Here is a 15,372-nt window from a genome sequence, read left to right as displayed (position 1 = left end):
GGGAACTATAATTAGTTGTGGATATAAAGATAAGTATTTGGAAACTATAATGGTTTAATTAAATGGCAGTAGTTGATTTGCCTCTAGGATCCTTGGTCTTACCAGCTACAGGTAGTGGATATGTTTATATCATGCCTGTAATGAATGCCCTCCTATTGAGCAGGCCTTAAGTCCAATTAGGATGGCTATTCGTCACCCACTGGATTTGAATGCTGCTCTTGTTCCCTTTAGAACATCTTGCTAACCTGGTCATTGTTGATGTTCACAGGTGTTATAGCTGATGAGGACTATTGATTGCTTTTCTCCCTTAGCAGTTTGCATGGCTCCTTCTGGTACCCTGAGAGCTTGTCCTTAAGGAGAATGCTTCCATGTCTGTTCTAGCTCAGTTCCAAGTCCTCTGTCTGAAGTAAGTAGTATCTGCAGTAACAGGGTTCTACAGTAACAGGGTTCTACAGTAACAGGATGCCATCTTCAATTTCTGGGTGACAACCAAGGGCCCTGGCAGTAACACACACACACACACACACACACACACACACACACACACATATTGGTGGGGTTTCTCTTGGACGCCTCTGACTAACAGCTTGAAAGGGGGTTGTTGTGCCCTGTCCCAGCGGATCTATCTACAACATAACTTTTATACCTAAGGCTGAAGGAATGTTGTAGAAGAGGGGACAGAAAGACTATAAGAGCCAGAAGACTGGGATAGGACATCTGCTGAGACATGGTGTCTTCTATTTATGACAGGGTCGCTATACAAAGGAAGCTCAACAATATGGTTGTCTAAACAGGCTTAAAAATGACTGCACCAGCCGAGCGGTGGTGGCACAAGCCTTTAATCCCAGCACTTGGGAGGCAGAGGCAGGCAGATTTCTGAGTTCGAGGCCAGCCTGGTCTACAAGGTGAGTTCCAGGTCAGCCAGGGCTATACAGAGAAACCCTGTCTCGAAAAACAAAAAACAGAAACAAACAAACAAACAAAAAACAAAAACAAAAAAAAAATGACTGCACCAATTGACATGCCATTATTGATGGGGAATTCTCACAAGGCTTCACCTCTAGAACAACAGCTACAGGACTTGTGGTTGTTAAGATAGGAAGAACCAGTCTTCTCTGTGGATTAGCTCCCTGATAAGTTAGCCAAGGTTATCCCAAAAGGTCATCCTTAAACACGTATGAGCAACATTAAGTGATTTCAGCAGGCTGTATATGTATATGTGCACACACATAATAAAAAGATAAGAGATGATGAATTTGAGAAGGAATGGAAGGGACACAAGAAGAATTAGAGGAAGGTGGAAGGAAAGATACAAATACAGTATTTAGATAGAATCCTCAAAAAAAAAATGAATTAAACAGTTTGAATTATGCACAAAGACCTTTCCCAGGCCCAGAAAAGATGGGAAACCTACACCACCAACTCATTTACATCAATTATTTTCTTTTAGAATGCAAGAACTCTTAAATGATGTTTTTTTTTCTCTTCCAGGACTTAAAAAAAAACCAAACAAACAATAAACCAACCAACCAACCAACCAACCAACCAAACAAACAAAAACTAAGCCTGTTGGACACAACCTGGTGTCCAGGTCTAAATTTCCACCCCCTACTCTCCATCCCTAAAAAGGACCAGTTAGCTTATTTTACTGTTTACAGTTAAATTTACAAATTTTCCTGTTTTTTTTTTACTTTCAATTTTCATTTTTTCTTTTTCTTTTTACCTTTTTATTTTATTTTTTAAAAATTACCCAGTTCCCCCCTCGCAGAAACCCCTATCCCATCCCCCCCTGCTTCTATGAGGGTATTCCTCTGTCTACCCACCCACTCCTGCCTCCCTGCCCTCGATTCCCCTACACTGGGCGTCTATCGAACCTTCATAGGACCAAGGACCTCTCCTTCCATTGATGCCTGACAAGGCCATCCTCTGCCACATAGGCAGCTGGAGCCACATATACTCCTTGGTTAGTGTTTTAATCTCTGGGAGCTCTGGGGTGTGTGTGTGTGTGTCTGGTTGATTGATATTATTGTTATATAGCTATGGGGTTACAAACCCCTTCAGCTTCTTCAGTCCTTTCTCTAACTCCTCCATTGGGGACCCTGCACTCAGTGCAATGGTTGGCTGTGAGCATCCAACTCTGTATTTGTAAGGCTCTGGCAGGGCCTCTCAGGAGACAGCTATATCAGGCTCCTTTCAGCAAGCATTTCTTAGCATCCACAATAGTGTCAGAGTTTGGTGGCTGTATCTGGGATGAATCCTGAGGTGGGACAGTCTCTGGATGGCCCATTTTCTGGTCTTTATAAGATGACCATGGGTTCAATGGAGAAGAAACTAAAAAACCCCTTCTTTGGCTAAACTGAATATAAATTCACGTGTCCCTTTTTAGTATCTGCTTCCTAACCTTTTAAAAATATAAAACCATGAAGTAGGCTTAATGAATCTAAAGGCCCAGTAACACTTCTACCAATGAGAGACACTCATCTGAGCTTTGGAGTGAGGTGGAAGGCAGAAGAGCATCATTGGTCCCCTGACTTTGGAGGTGTATGTGAAGCATGGTGTTCCTCTGAAGAACTTGCTGCTTTGATGCCACAGGCCACTGGGATCAACGGTGCCTGCCTGCAACTCCGGAAGCTCGGGGTTTCCTGAGAGGTAGAGGCAGATCTGAGTGCTGGCCTTTGGACCATGTTGTCTTTGATCTGTGCCTTAGCTTTCCTGTGTCCCTCAATGGTTTTCTACATCCTGTCTGAGCTAAGGCTGAGTCTTCTGCCTTTCATACCTTTGTACCTGGCTTAGTTTCTGGATCTATAGCTGCTAAGACAGACAGCAGCCTCTGATGCTTTGTAACGTCAGGCAAGGCATCTTATTCTGTGAACAGAGTTGTAATTTTTAGTGACTTAACTTTCTCCTGTACAGTGGTTTATTGAGGATGCGTGCAGTTACACGACTACAAGTAAGGATTACAAGACAGGAGAGTATCTGGCAGTCACTCAGCACCATCACCATGAGAAAAATTCCAGAGTCCCTGGTGTCTATTGCATCTGTAACTTCATGAAAAATAACTTGATGGAGTCATTTTTAGGTGAGGCTGTTCCCCACTCCATAATCTGCAAAATGATAGTTTTTCAGGCCATATCTTGCCTCAAGAGACTTCTTTAAATGAGAAGGTTTTTTAAATTATTTTATGTGTATGAATTTTTTGTATGTCTGTGTGCCACATGCATGCCTGGTGCCTACAGAAGTCAGAAAAAGATGTCAGACACCGTGGAACTGCAGTTACAGATGTTTGCAAGCCATCATGTAGGTGATGGGGATTAGACCCTGGCTCTCTGCAAAAGCCAAAAATACTCTTATAACCACTGAGCCGGCTCTCCAGCTGTACGAGCAGCTTTTGACTCCATTCTGAGTACAAACAGTGAGACAGGATGACTGGATGTTGGTGGGCACACCAGCAGCAAGGCACCCCCTGCCAGGCACAGAATAATAACCAATTTATTCCTAAAAGTAAGTAGTGCCACAGTATAAATCTCTCAAGGTAAACTAGGACCACATGAGCACATGGGTCTATTGAAATCATTTCAGGAAAATGGTGCCTAAGAACTTACAATATACCAGACTACAGAAAGACTACAAGTCCCTCATCTAGACCCCATGACACTGTCAAAGGTGTACACATCAAGAGACTGGCAGTCCTGACTAACCCGGGGCCTTCAGCCCAGCTTAGGCCACTCAGTTGACACTGCTTCGTCAAATTGCCACGTGGCCACGCACCTGCTCACCTGTCTGGATGTGTCTGTTCATCTGTCTGTCTGCCCACTCATCATCTGCAGGCTTTTCTGCTCTGTTCCTACTTCTGCTGCTTGCCTCAACCCTGAGGCCTAAAACACTGAGTTTGTAGACTAAAAAAAGAAGAAGCCAACCTCAGGACTATTGCTACATCCGTGTTTCCTGAGTTCAGTTTCAGATATTGGAGTATTTTACATCAGAGACTTTCAGATTCAGGAGACTCACCTATCGATGTCTCTGGTAACATTCTGAATTTAAAGGTGATTCCGAGGCACCCCTATTCTACGCATTTCAGGCAAGGGATACTCAGCCTGCACCGCAGGCCGAAAAGCTTTCACAGTGGGAGTTTGTTTTTTTCCAGATTTACAGGGTAGAGGGTCAAGATCCGGGTTAACTTCTTTTGAGGCTCTTTCTGTAGTTTGCCTGTGGCCAGCTGCCTTCGTGCCGTGACTGAACAGGCTTCTCTGTGCCTACCTTTACCATACTTTCCTTTTCTTATAAGGACACCAGTTATGTTTGATTAGAACGTACCTCAATGGCCTATTCAAATTAGTTATATCTTTGGAGACCTTACCTCCAAATACAGTGACATTCTGCAGGACTTAGAGTTGGATTTCATTTCAACATAGAGATGTGAGGAGCCTACGCCAGTCTCTGAACTGAACTTCAAAGGGAGAGCTACTCCCAGCAGTCCCAGTGAGGCTTTTCATAGAATTTGGCAACCTGAAAATTGAGATGGTGGGACAGACCTAATAGAACATATGGATTTGGTATAAGACAGAATAATTTAGGCACTGTTGGATGCTAACCAAATAGACCAATTGACCAGAGTAGAGAGAATGGAGAGGCTAAGTGCGTATGGAGCCTTGGGAAAGGAGAGGGGATGTGAAATACCCAAGGAGCAAATACATATTTTTCTTTACAGATGTCCAGTTCTTTTAGCGTCATTTATGGTCTCTAGATATCCATTTGGAAAAAGTACTGACTACTTTTTTTTTAACCTTGGACAAAAATGCATTTTAGACATAGAACAGACCTACATGTGTTAAAATGCAATTTAAAAACCTCTGTAGAACAATATAGCTGACTATCTTCATGACCTAAGGGTAGGAAAATGCTTCTTAAATAAGCCACAAACAGAACAAACCATAAAGGGAAATGATGATAAAGTTGAGCAAATTAAAATGAAAAACATCTGCATAATAAAATACCAGGCAGAAAGGAACAGAGAAGTGCAAATAAGGAGAAAAAGCCAGCGATGTGAGAATATACTGCGCTCCATGCAAACAAATTAGCATGAGATGACACAAAAACCACCTTAAAATATAATCATTAGTTTGCTAGCACTGGATATAGGGGTTTAAATACCAGTTTAGTACGATGAGAAAAATCATTTCAAACTTGTAATTTTCAAAATTAAAATGTTGGAGAATATGAAAATAAAATGTACATCAGAAAAGAGGTTATATTTAAGCTTCCTATAGACATGAAATAAAAATATAAAGAGAGCCAGGCACGGTGGCTCATGACTGTAATCCTAGCACGCTTGAGGCTAAGATGGGAAAATTGCCTTGAGTTCAAGGCCATCCTGGGACGTACAATGACTTCTAAGCCATCTTGGGCTACAAAGTGAGACCCTGGGGTAGAAGAGGAAGTAAGTAAGAGAGAAAGAAGCACTGGAATAATAATCCCATTCAAAACACTGTTTCTGCACCTGATGCTCCAGCGTGCGTTTGTGCAAGTGTATGGAGGTCTGAGGTCAACTTCGCAAGTCATCGCTCCGCTGCTGTCCCACTCATTAAAAAGCAAGCAAACCAACCAACCACAGGGTCTCTCACTGGCCTAGAATTCCCTGCATTCATTGGCTGGCTGGCCAGCCAATCTGAGGGCTCTTCCAGTCTTTGCCTCTATAATGCTGGGATTATAAACAGGTGGCACCAAACCTGACTTGTCTTTTCCCCACATGGGGTTTGAAACAAAGTCCTTGTGCTTGCATGGCACACATGTTATGGGACGGAACTGCCCTCCAGCCCACATGCTTCTCTCTCGGAGGGGAGGAAGTCTGACGGATAAGGCAGTATATGAAGAGACTTCAATAGTGTTTTACTTCTGAAGCTAGGCAGGACTTTAGCACCTTTTGTTCTCTACATCTTTTCACACCTGAGATATTCCACAGTTTTTAAAGGGGCTGGTTTCAGCTTCAGGCTCTAATGGGAATGACATTCGACAAGGAATTTTGTCTACTTTTCGACAGTCTACAAATTTATACAGTAAGAGTTTTGATATCTGAAGGCAAGGATGGATATGGGACAAAATGGAACTAGAGGCAGATGGGAGGAGACAAGGGTGGTGGTGTGTCAGTCTTCAGAGGTACCTACTGGGCTCCTGTTTCTCTGTCACTCATGGAACTGCTCCTGTACCACAGATGGCCTCATATGGGTGACCTCAGCAGTTCCACAGGAAAATCATGTCATTACCGTGGCTTTGCCCTTATGTGGAATGGAACAGTTTCTATAGTGTAGCCTAGCTGTACAAAACAAAATGACAAACACTGTCTATTAGGGAGAATTAAGGTTGTCTTTTTCAAAAGTGTGAACAGCATGGCCTTGGGATGAACATTGGAGTTGGGAGCCGGAGACGAAGCGGATAAGAAGATGATGGAATTTTTCTATTGTTACAGCTGTTAGTCATCTTCAGGGAATGGTAGTGAAGTCTCTCATCTTTCTAATTTACATTCTTAAAGTTTGATAGGTATTGCTATACTTTGGTATAAAAGTTCTTTCTATCACTAGAACCAACTTAGAGGGGATTTCCAGTTGTATTTAAATAATGATAAACAGGCAGCCTTACAAAGGATGAAGGCTCTTTACTGAATTCCACACTGTAAATATTCTCACAGTGACCTGATTTTTACGTGACATCTCTGAATGTGGCTTTTGAAAGTCCAGCCAGGCTGGCTTTGACACACTATTTCAAAGTTCCTTTCTGGGGAGGAAAACCGTCAGGGCAGAGGAGACTCCTGCATCCAGACTCCTCCCACTCCCCTTCAATTAAAAGTATTGAGATTTCCTTGTTCCACTTAGACTATCAAAGCTCTTCTTTCACTGCCAAGCAGTTTAGAGGATGCCTAAACTCTGTTCTTGTTTAGAAAGGAAGGAGAGGTTTATTATCCTCTGGATGTCAGCAATGACCAGAACTGGTAACAAAATTCGCCTTATATACAGCTCTTTACAAATCATCACCTGCCACAAGGACAGGTATCTTTGCAAGGCTTGGGAAGCTTCTAATCTGAAGAGCTGTGCTGGTTAAAGTGACCTGAGAACAGCTAACAAACACCCTAACTCCATTTTCTTGTGAAGCAAAGACAGAAATGACCATAGATAATGAGAAACTTCAGGAAATTGTCAAGATTGATTAATTCAGGGGATCAAGAATGCCATAAGGAATTCAGTTGCTTCCTCCTCCTCCTCCTCCTCCTTCTTTTTAAATTTATTTACCCTAAAGGCTTTAGTGAAGAATATATCACAGGTATATAATACTCTTCACTGTAGCTGAGTTATAGATCCAATGCACTTTTTTGATCCATAAAAAAAAAAAGAGTGAGGTTACATTGTTTGCAGAAAAATAGAAGCAACTGCAGATAATCATAATAAAGAAATTAAGCCAGTCTCAGAAAGACAAATATTGTGTGCTTTTTGTCATTTGTGGGTCCTAGATTTTGTACAAGCACATGAAGTTAGCAAAAATTCTTTTTTTTTTCTTTTCTTTATTTTTTATTAGATATTTTCTTCATTTACATTTCAAATGCTATCCCAAAAGTTCCCTATACCTTCCCCCACCCTACTCCCCTACTCACTCACTCCCACTTCTTGGCCCTGGCTTTCCCCTGTACTGAGGCATATAAAGTTTGCTAGACCAAGGGGCCTCTCTTCCCAATTAGGGCTGACTAGGCCATCTTCTGCTACATATGCAGCAAGAGACACGAGTTCTGGGGATACTGATTAGTTCATATTGTTGTTCCACCTATGGAGTACTACTCAGCTATTAAAAACAATGAATTTATGAAATTCTTGGGCAAATGAATGTATCTGGAGGATATTATCCTGAGTGAGGTAACCAAATTGCAAAAGAAGTCACTTGATATGCATTCACTGATAAGTGGATATTAGCCCAGAAACCTAGAATACCCAAGATACAACTTCCAAAACACAAGAAAATCAAGAAGGAAGATCAAATCGTGGATACTTCATTGCTCCTTAGAATATGGAATAAAATATCCATGAAAGGAGTTGCAGAGACAAAGTTTGGAGCTAAGACAAAAGGATGAAACATGCGGAGACTTTCCCACCCGGGGGTCCATCCCATAATCAGCCACCAAACGCAGACACTATTGCATACATCAGCAAGATTTTGCTGAAAGGACCCTGATATAGCTGTCTCTTGTGAGACAATGCCGGGGCCTAGCAAACACAGAAGTGGATGCTCACAGTCATCTATAGGATGTAACACAGGATGTAGGAGCTAGAGAAAGTACCCAGGAGCTGAAGGGGTCTGCAACCCCGTAGGTGGAACAACAATATGAACTATTCAGGTTCTTCTATATTTCTGCCAAGTCATCACCCTTTTTCCTGCTTAGGACAGGAAAAAGGACATAGCTGGAAGATGGCAGCTATGCTTTAGGCAACCATGACAACACTATCTAGCAAGAGAATTAAAGCCATTTAAAAAAAATAAATTAGACCTTACAAAAGAAAAAAAATAAATCTTTGTACTCCAAAGAATGTTATAAAGGAAGTAAAAAGATAATTCAATAAATGAGAATGGGTATTTGTAAGTTATTTTTCTATTAAAAGTTTAGAAGCCAGCATGGGTGTACCCAAGTCTTGAAAGGCTGAGGCAGGAATGTATTGAGTTCAAGGTCAGCCTGGGCTATGTAGCAAAACCGTGAAAACAAAAGACCAAAACACAGCCCTAGAATATTTAAAGAAGTTATGTAATTCAACAATGAAAATACAAATAATAAATTTTAAATGGGCAAAGGATTTAAAACATAATTTTTTTAAAGAACATACATTAACATCCAGTTTACATGAGTAATGTTCAGTATCATTAATCATTGCACAATGAAAATCATAACTACAAGATTTCACTTCACATCCACTAGAATGTCTAAAATAATAATAAAAAGACAGAAAATTGCAAATACTGATAGGTCTTGTAAAAACTGAAATGCTGGTATGTTGCTGGTTGAATTGTAAAATGGTGGGGCTACTTTGGAAGACATAGAATTAATATACAGTCCAGAACAATTATATTCCAAGGTAAATAACCAAAATAGACAAAGATACATATCCACAAAAATCTTTATACACAAATGTTCACATCTACATTACTTATAATAGCCCAAGTTGGAACTAGCACAAGTATTCATTAAGGAATTAATGGGCAAACAAAATGTGGTGAAAATATAATATAGTAAGCAGTATATAATATAGTAAATAACATAATATAGTTATTCTACCATAAGAAAGTTTGCAATTTTTATGTATGCTACAAGAATGAAACTTGACAACTCTGTTAAATAAAGAATCCAGACATAAAACAACACATATTCCATGATTCCACTGATATGAAGTGTCCAGAAAAGGCAAATCCATAGACACAACAGACTAGTAGGTGTGGTAGGCAACAGGAATGAGACACAATGCTAATATGTTTGGGGTTTCATCTGGGGTTCTTGACATGTCCTCAAATTAGCTCATGGTAATGGCCATGCAGCCCTATGAATGCATGATTGCTTCAAACCACTTATATCACACTTTCAGCGATTAGTGTAATAGAATATGAATTGTACCCCAGTAAAAATCATTTACATGACTATTGCACGGCTTTGGGGAAACAGGACAAAAATGTCAATGGGATAACAAACATTTTGTTTTGTAAAATTTTGAAAACTATTTTGTGATTGTGAATCTTATTCATTTTAGTTGATCCCTTCCTGACTCTTAGTCTTATGACTTAACTGGGTCTAGTGATCCTCAACCCAAATGGTACATTTTAGAACCACAAAGGGAACTCTTACAGAGCATTGTGCCTGGCTCCCATACAAGCCCAACTAGATTAGTCTCTGGTTTGCTACCCACAATGTTGCTGTCTAACTTGGTTAAAATCTCCCAGAGGGCTGGGGAGTTAGCTCATTAGTAAAGTGCTTGCCATGCATGTGTTTGTAATCCTAGTGAAAGGGAAGTGGAGACAGAAGGATTCATGAAGCTTGCTGGACAGCCAGCCTGGCTAGATCAGTGAGCTGTGAGTCCTACTGAGAAACCTTGTCTCAAAAATCAAGGTGGTTGGCTCTTGAGGAATAAAGACCTCTGGCTTCTACAGACATACCTACATGAACATACACACACACACACACACACACACACACACACACACCTTATAGCCATTCCTTTGTGTGACAAGACTTAGATAATTAAAGAGCAGCCAAGAGTATAGGCAACTCTGGCATAAATTGTATGGACAGGGACCTTTTAATGAAACCCATGTTCTTCCTAAGTCATGTTGTGATAATTTGTATGTGTTAAATTCTATTTGTTTAAAATATTCATTTAAGAATACTTATTTTCATTCATGTGTATGTGTGTTTTGGGTGCGTGTCGTGTGTGTGTGTGTGTGTGTGTGTGTGTGTGTGTGTGTGTGTGTGTGTGTGTGTATGTGTGTACATGTGCCTGCATGTGCTCACAGAAACAAGGGGCCAAAAGAAGGTATAGGATCCCCTGAAGCTGGAGTTATAGGTGATTGTCAATCCAGGGATGGAAACTGTGGTCCTCTAGAAGAGCAGCGAGTCTTCTTGTCCATGGAGCCATCTCTCTAGCCTTTCAAGTATGCATTTTGATGAATCCTGACAGATAAACATTTCTGTAATAACTTCTATGGTTAATACACAGAGCATTTCCATATCCCACCCAAATTTCTGTGGTCCTTTGTAGTCATCTCTGTCCGCGATGTAGTAGATACTCATTTGAGAATGTTAGGCAACATTAGAAAGCAAGTCTTGAAAATATAGGTAAGAAAACAGAGGACAAAACTGCTGTACAAAGAGTAAAAAGAAGCAAAAAAATCCATATACTGCAATGGTAATTTTCCCAGTGAACATGTGTATAGATATGCATATTTCCCCATGCATGTATTCATTTGCAGGAAAAACATTAGTGTTGAGAATTATAGGAAATATTAATTTTCTTCTTTCTATTTTCTGCATTTCCTATTTAGACTATAGCAGTAAATTGCATTTATAATGAAAACAATAATATTCAGAAAATAGCAACCACTGCGCAAGTGATACACAAAGAACTTCCTAAAGAAAGCTGCGATCCCCACTGGGTTCCAGACCCCAGCTGTAAACCCAGCTCTCTGGCCTCACACACCTCAGGCAATTGGCTTGTAGCAAACATTATTGACAAAAGAGATTAATAAGAAGATATTGACTTCCAGTGGGATGGCTATCAAAATATATTGACCTAGGAGGAGAAAATATTGATGGGAAAAGTATCAAGGTCTTGCATTACCTTGAAAAGAAAAAGAAACCTTTCACTTTGCTGAATTCCACATTCTGTTCATTTTTTTACAGGAAATTGCACATTTCAAGTCAAAGATTGCCCATCTCAGGAAACACTGTGAGAAGCTCAAATTTAGAATTTACTAGGTAGGAAACAAGGAAGAAAAAGACAATCTTGTAGGTACAGAATAAGCATAATTTACAGAATGAGAGAGAGAATGTGTGACAAGAAATCTTGACAATAAAGTCTGTTCAGCTTTGGCTTCAGCTCTGTTGGGTTCAGTAGCACACTAGTTAAAGACATTATACCTATAATATAAGATGGAGCATAGCAACCATCTCAAACAGACCAGCTTCAGCTTTCCAAGTGAGACGTAACTGACTTAGTCTCCCTCAAAGGCAGTACACCAATCTCTTGTGTTTACGGTGATTTCTTAGGACAAATACGATGGGACATGACTGTAACTGGAATGCTTTCTTCTACATACTTTTCAAATAAAAGAAGATAATATAATAACATGTTGGTCTAGTCATTTGAACCAGAGACGTTTTTCCAGGTTCTTCTAGAATGAGCTGTATTTTAGGACTGCCAGACAAAATGATGAGTTGAAATTCATTTCATATTAAAGTCATACCCTAGTTGTGTGTATTGTAGTAGCAGTTGTAGTTTTGTATTGTGTTGTTGTTGTTGTTGTTTGAGACAGGACACTATGTAGCCCACACTGGCTTTCATTGTGCAATCCCTTTACTTCTGCCTTCGAATTGCTGGCATTACAAGTATGGATCCCCAAGCCCAGCTCTCAGTATAGATTCTGTTGTCATATTTCCATTGTTACATTGAAAACATCTCTAAAATGTAGAAATTTCAAATAAGCATTGCTTTCTCACTGTTCCGTGTTTGGTAGTTGGATTGAGCTGAGCTGGGGTTGCCCAGCAGGCATTGGCTGTACTTCCTCCAGTGTCTGGTGTTTCAGTTGGGATGGTCAGGTGGGCCATCTCTCTCTCATTTTCCCTTTCATCCTCTGGAGGACTCCTCAGGGAGTAACTGAACTTTCAGGGCCAAAGAGCACAAGTCTTACAATTATAGTATCTATCCTTTTGCTTCAGTCTATTGGGAAAGAGAAGCCAACAGAGCCAATAATTCTCATTCAAGCAGTGGGTAAACAGACTCATTCTGTGTGAGGAGAAACAGTGGCGAGTCCATTTTCAGTGGTTGTGAACTTAATTGCAGAGAACACAGTGGACTTCAAAGAACAATGAACTTTAGGACTGGACTTTCCTGTGTCTAAGTTATGGACTGCTACTAGATGTGTCTCCGTCACCTCCTGAAGTCTGTGGTCTTTGAAGCACATCAATAAACCCAGTTGCTACTATGAAATGTGATTTTTTTTTTTGGTAATTCATAGAATAGTTGTGGTTCTAAGAAACGAAATTCTGAATTCAGAAAATTCTGATATTGGAAAGCACCAGGGGTCGTTTCATTTAGTAGCTCCGCAATGTCATTAAAACCCAGATCCCTTCCAATTAATCCCTTCCTACCTTCTCCCTCCCTCCCTCCTCTCCCTCTCTCTTTCTTAACAGGGTCTCATAAGTAAAGGCTGTCCTTGAACTCCTCATTTTCCTTCTTTTACTTCCCAACCTCAGCTGTGATTCCAAGTGTTCCTTCCATTTTCTGTTCTGTCTCCCTTGACATTTTCCCTTTGTTTTGGCCAGTACTCTCTCTGGTCAGTTATAAGGCATTATATATGTCACAACTTAAGGCATTCTATACAGGTGGGAGTGTGTGTGTGTGTGCAGTTTTCATTGCCAGTATATTCTCCTTTACATTTAGTTTACTCTGAATGCATTTCATGATCTTGACTGAACTGGCTGCCAGAAACTGCTATGGAATTATCCTGGTTGGCTTAGAGGAATACAAAATATCTTTCTATTCTGCTTATACCTGTATCAAGATAGGAAGAATTACAGGCACATGTATTCATTATCAGGAACTCTGATATTCTCCTTCCCCATAGTGCTGGACTCAACCCTCTCAAACCATGAACCAAAAAAAAATTCGCCTCTTCAACTTTATCTTGTCAGGTATTTAACCACAGTGAAGAGAACTCATAGTAATATAGAAAATTGGTACTGACATATTTATGTGACAAACCTTTGACATGTGATTTATAGGTATTCTGAACTGTTTTATGGAAGGAATGTTGAAAAGAGATTGGAGCTGTGGGCTTGAAAAGTTCTGGAATGCAAGAAGCTGACCTCAATGGAGCCAATCATGGAAGTCTGAAAGACCAGAATGCCAATAGAAATGCAAATACTAAAAACTGTGTTCATGTGGTTTCAGGGGATAGCAAGCACTCTACTGGGAACTGGACTGTAGACCATTTGTGTTATATCTGGCAAAGAATTTGGCTATGTTTTGTGTCCTGAACACATGATTAAGGCTAAATTAAAAACTAATGAACTAAGTTGTTCCGTGAGAGGAACTTTAAGGCAATATAACACTCAGGCCACGGAATGGCTGTTGCTTGCTTTATTTGCATGTATTTACAGAGAGATGGAGAAAAAGCAGAAAATGAGATAGAAAAATATGCAAAATGTGCAGCTTAGCAAGGAAAAGAGTCCAAACCCAGTTCAAGTTGTGAATGGCACTTATTTAGACAAGTGTCTATAATTGTTGAAGAGATTCATGCCAGGAAGGAGAAACTTTGGACTTTGCATGGGGAAAAAAGAAAAGATGCCTTGAAGGCAAGACTCCACCCATTGAAAAAGTTTAGAGTTATCCTAACGCAAATTCATTTGAAAGAAGGATGCCTGAAAAGATAGAGCCCTCAAGGTGCCCTGCTGGTTGGACAGGCAAGGCTGTTGAGGAAATCAGCTAATAGTGTCTACCTCTGTGGCTTTGGCTTAGCTTGTTTGGTGTCTGAGTAATTTGCTTTGTCCTTTGGTATCTTGAGGAACAAATCTGACAAGATGTGATTACAGGTAACTTATTACATGCTTTGGATAAATGTTAAGTAGTGAAGGAAAACAGGTACCTCTTTCTCTAGGACTCATACTGAAGTGAAGAAACTTCTGCATGAACAGATTCATCTAAGAGTCCTTGGGCACAGGAGGTGTCTAAATGGGATTCTGAGAAGAAATCCTATAATGCAAAGGGCAATCAGGGTTAAATAAAATCAGCTCCAACCTCTATCTTACAGCCTTTGAGAAATCAAAGAATTTCATGTCCCTACCTCTGTCACCAACCTCTGTGACCTCTGTCCTGAGCATGGCAAATGGACTCTGAATTCTGTCACAGTGCCTTAATCACTTTGTCATCTCCTGCCCATGGTTAGCCAGTGCTGACCATCATGTGACCCAGTTCCTGTCTTTGGTTTATTTATGTTCCTCAAAGCAGTTGAAAAGTGTTGGTGTGTGTAGAAAACAATTAAAGTTTGGGACAATGGAGAGAAACTCATATAAAATATAAGTCATCTAATACTGAAAAGGCACTCTTGTTCTAAAGGTAATTTGATTTTTTTATGTTTGTTTGTTGTTTGTTTTTCAAGACTTAGTTTCTCAGTGTAACCTTGGCTGTTGTCCTAGAACTCGCTCTGTAGACCAGGCTGGCCTTGAACTCACAGAGACCTGCCTGTCTTTCCCTCCAAGTGCTGGGAATAAAGGTGTGCGCCACCATGACTGATCATATTAAAGGTTGTTCTTGCTGACATCATCCCATCTAATAAATACCGAAGGAGGGATCAGCATCAACTTTCACCATGGCAACTGCTTCAGGTAGGAATCAGCAATAGTTAGCAAAAGCTATGTGTTTTATTTATTTATTTATTTATATTTATTTATTATTATTATTATTTTTTTGAGACAGGGTTTCTCTGTGTATCCCTAGCTGTCCTGGAACTCACTCTGTAGATCAGGCTGGCCCAAAACTCAGAAATCTGCCTGCCTCTGCCTCCCAAGTGCTGGAATTAAAGGTGTGCGCCACCACAGCCTGGCAAGCTATGTGTGAAAGTATAAGAGGTGGGCTATCT

Source organism: Mus caroli, chromosome 1 (assembly GCF_900094665.2).
Source record: "Mus caroli chromosome 1, CAROLI_EIJ_v1.1, whole genome shotgun sequence".
In the NCBI taxonomy this organism is placed as follows: Eukaryota; Metazoa; Chordata; class Mammalia; order Rodentia; family Muridae; genus Mus; species Mus caroli.
The sequence above is the reverse complement of the archived record's forward strand: the minus strand, read 5'-3'. Positions refer to the sequence as shown.